At 39.5% G+C, this 4,468-nt stretch overlaps 1 non-coding gene across 1 annotated transcript; it reads left to right on the top strand.

Moving 5' to 3' along the window:
* Positions 1-513: 513 nt before the first annotated feature.
* LOC124076670 (U6 spliceosomal RNA) lies at positions 514-615 on the top strand. The gene has a single exon (XR_006846415.1). It is a non-coding gene; the product is annotated as a U6 spliceosomal RNA (small nuclear RNA).
* The last annotated feature ends 3,853 nt before the right edge of the window (positions 616-4,468 follow it).

Here is a 4,468-nt window from a genome sequence, read left to right as displayed (position 1 = left end):
TTGTTTTTTTATTTTTTTGCATTACAATTCTTATTATACATATATACCACAATTTTTCATATCTCTGTATATAAAGTATGTTGACACCCAATTTGTGCCTTCACACATGTACTTTGGATAATGATGTCCATCACATTCCACCATCCTTGCTAATCCCCTGCTCCCTCCCTTTCCCTCCCACCCCTCTGCCCTATCTAGAATTCATCTATTCCTCCTATGCTCCCCCTCCCTAGCTCACTATGAGTCAACCTCCTTATATCAGAGAAAACATTTGGCATTTGTGTTTGGGGGGATTGGCTAACTTCACTTAGCATTATCTTCTCCGACTCTATCCATTTACCTGCAAATGCCATGATTTTATTCTCTTTTACTGATGAGTGATTCTCCATGCAACATTAAAGCCATATTTTAAATAAGCAAATCATATCACTTTACTCTTATTTAAAATTCCTCAATGTTTTCCTACCCCTCTGAATGTTTCCCCTGTCTTAAGAGGGTATAACTGATGCTCACTAACTTCAGCAGCTCATAGACTAAAATTGGAATGATGCAGAGAAGATTAGCATGACCGCTGCATGATTGTGGCATACAAATTCTCAAGTGTTCCATATTTTTGTTTTCAAAGTAAGTTTTTATTTTTTTGTTTGTTTTGTTTTTGTGGTGCTGGGGATCGAACCCAGGGCCTTGTGCATACAAGGCAAGCATTCTACCAAATGAGCAATATCCCCAGCCCCTAGGTGTTCCATATTTTTTAAAGTGGAAGTATCAGGAACTAAAAAGGAGCCAATTGTATTCCATGCATGTATGATTATGTCAAAACAAACCCCACTTATGTGTAACTGTAACTTATAGTTACACATTTAACTATAACTTATAGTTACACATTGCATTATGTGTAACTATAATGTACTAATATAAACATTCAAAATATGAAATTTGAAGAAAAAGATATAATTATGTCACAAAGTGAACTATAAAGGGAATTTCAACTCTACATTAATATATATCATATTTAATACAGAAATAAAATATTTCTGGAGAGACCTAAAAAATAAGAAACTATAAATGATCTAGCCTATATCTCTCCAGTGTTATTTGTGTTAAATGAATGAATGATATGCATTAATAGAGACCAAAGATGTTACTGATTATGAGTAAAAGTACTAGTATTGGATTACCCGTGGACACATTTTGGAACCACCAACTAATAGTTATAGGAACTGGGGGTATCCATTTTCTAAGGACTGTTTGTATTCTAAATAATAGAAAATTATCTCAACTTGCCCAAAGCAAAAAGAGAATGCATTGGCTTATAGAACCTGGAAATTCAAGGGATGATTCTGGCTTCACAAACATTTGTTTGTTGGTATTCAGATGGTAGGTACCCTTAAAATGTGTCTGATTTTCTCCATAAATCAACACAGATACCCATGTGTATGTGTGTCTTCAACATCAGACAATCCCTATCCACAATTGTTGGGAGTCGCCCGGCTCCAAAGACTAACTTCCCCATCCCCCAAGAAGAGCCGTCCAATGGTGAGCCCTGCTGGCTCACATGATCCTGCCGTCCAATGGTGAGCCCTGCTGGCTCACGTGATCCTTACCCACCAATCAGACTAACCCTGCTGGCTCACATGATCCTTACCCATCAATCAGGCTAACCCTGTTGGCTCACCTGATCCTTACCCACCAATCAGACTAGCCCTGTTGGGTCACCTGATTCTTACCCACCAATAAAAAAGTACCCCATGCCAACTGTCACACCATCCCTGGCTCTATAAATATGCAGAGCTGTTCCTTAATAAATGGGCATTTTCTCCTATGGCAAGCCTTGATGGTTCTTTCAACAATGGGGTATATTGTTTTATAACTGAAGATTTCATGGGATACAGTTTTTTTGTTTTGTTTTGTTTTTATATTTTCCTGGAAATTCCAGCAACAATATCATAGAGAATTCAAACTGACTAGGTTTGGGTCACTTGCCTTCTCTTGAACCAATCTCTGTGGCCAAGAAATTGTCATTCCTGGCTCATTTGTTCACTGGCCCCTGTAGTCAGGCTGGACCCATGTGTTCCAAACAACAGGAACTAAAAACAGATGTGGTGGTTTCCCAAACAGAGGCTTCAATCTCTTTATACGTAAAATGCAGCAAAAGTGTTCCTACTCTTAAGGTTGCTACAATGGTTAAGTGGGACATTTTCTATTAGGCTCAGAGCACAAGGCCTGTCACACAGCATTTTGTCTATTATGGTTAGATACAAACAGCACATAGAAACACTTTTTGAAGGAAAACACTGTCTTACACTGATGTAACTTACAACCTCAGATAAAATTTACAACTCTCAACACTTCCACCAATGAATGAGGAAAAAATAAGAATTGATGCATATGTTCTCTGTTCTTGCTTAAGATTCTAGAACTGCATGACAAAACACATCTGAGGAAAGAAGAAAGGAAATAAAGCTACAAGCAAAAATCAATGAATTGGAAAATAGGAAATAGTAGCTATATTTCTTAGTTGCCTTTTTGAACAAAATAAATGAATAGGCATAACTCTGGCGAGCTTTAAAAAAGGAACATAAAAGCATATTAAATAAGAATTCGAATTATGATTTAGACAGATGCAATATCTTCTAAAATTACATACATTAAAATTGCATACATTATATAGCATACATTACAAGCTTTGAATGTTCATTAACTATTAAACAAATGAAACGTAAATATATGACTATGGAAGAAAGTCAAGCTATTAAGTATAGAGCAAATCAAGAATGTTCTCTTTTCCATATCCCCTGCTTTGTACTGTTCTCAAAGATATGGGTGTTCATTTTTTATCCTCACTGATGCAATTGAGTGTGCATGTTTTTATGTCTTATCTGTCACTTGGGAAAATCTACTTGTAAGATCATTTTGTCCATTTTGCTCTGAAACTTTTTTTTTAACTTCAGCAAATAAGTTGGTGATAAACCTCATAATGATATATAAGTCTAACTCATCCAACTTCAGAGCCTCAGTCTATTTCCCCAAAAGGTTGTATTTTGAACTGTTAAACCACTTCTCTACTGATGGACATTGCAAACTATGTGGAAATTGAACCTTTCTGTGTATCCATCTTGGGGCACAAGTGCAGGTATTTCTTTAGCATGAATTCCTGGAGGGATTTATCATTTCTACTTTGATAAAGGGTAGCAACTTGCCTTCCTAAAAGTCAACATGATAACTTTTCCCCTCTTTTAGATTTCCTGTTTTCGGTTGGTTCTTGAAAATATTTTCTATCTCCAATGTTTTCACTCTGCAGTTTTTTTTAATCTTTATTTTGTTTATTTATTTTTATGTGGGGCTGAGAATCAAACCCAGTGCCTCACATGTGCAAGACAAGCGCTCTACCAAGGAGCCACAACCCCAGCCCCAGTCTGTAGTTTTTGTTTAATTCATTTCACACATTTTACTGCTCCCCAGCAACAGTTTCTTCTACTCATTGGTCAGAAGAGTCAAAGGATAAAGACACCCCCTCACTTTCTTGTCTCTATGCTCAGTTACATTAGTAAAAAAAACAGAAATTTCCCAGAATAAGTTTTGGAGACTGAAGACAAATATCAGAGCAGAATCAACCCTATTCCTCTACTTTACTTTAATTGAATTAGAAAACTCTTTTCCTCCTCCTTCTCTCCTCCTCCTCCTCCTCCTCCTCTCCTCCTCCCCTTCTCCTCCTCCTCCTCTCCTCCTCCTCCTTCTCTCCTCCTTCTCCTCCTTCTCTCCTCCTTCTCCTCCTTCTCTCCTCCTTCTCCACCTTCTCTCCTCCTCCTTCTCTCCTCCTCCTTCTCCTTCTCTCCTCCTCCTCCTTCTCTCCTCCTCCTTCTCTCCTCCTCCTCCTTCTCTCCTCCTCCTCCTTCTCTCCTCCTCCTTCTATCCTCTCCTCCTCCTCCTCCTCTCCTCCTCCTCCTTCTCTCCTCATTCTCCTCCTTCTCTCCTCCTCCTCCTCCTTCTCTCCTCCACCTTCCCTCCTCCTCCTTCTCCTTCTCTCCTCCTCCTCCTTCTATCCTCTCCTCCTCCCCTCCTCCTCCCCTTCTCCTCCTCCTCCTCCTCCTCTCCTCCTCCTCCTTCTCCTCTTTCTCTCCTCCTCCTCCTCCTTCTCTCCTCCTTCTCCTCCTTCTCCTCCTCCTTCTCTCCTCCTCCTCCTCTCCTCCTCCTCCTCCTCTCCTCCTCCCCTTCTCCTCCTCCTCCTTCTCTCCTCCTCCTCCTGTCCTCCTCCCCTTCTCCTCCTCCTCCTCTCCTCCTCCTCCAATACCTCCCCTTTCTTCTTCTCTTTTCTTTTTCCACCTTCTTATCCTCCTCTTCTTTGTCCTCCTCCTCCTCCTTCTTTATAATTTGTAGATTGGGCTTGAAATTGATGTCAATCATTTCTTAGTTTTTATCCATTTCATCATACTGGGAAAAAGATTTTCTATGAAAAAATTGCAACCTT

Source organism: Marmota monax, unplaced genomic scaffold, assembly GCF_021218885.2.
Source record: "Marmota monax isolate L192 unplaced genomic scaffold, Marmota_monax_Labrador192_F-V1.1 WCK01_AAM20220418_F8-fsc00251, whole genome shotgun sequence".
Classification (NCBI taxonomy): Eukaryota; Metazoa; Chordata; class Mammalia; order Rodentia; family Sciuridae; genus Marmota; species Marmota monax.
This window is presented reverse-complemented; position numbering and strand designations above follow the sequence as displayed.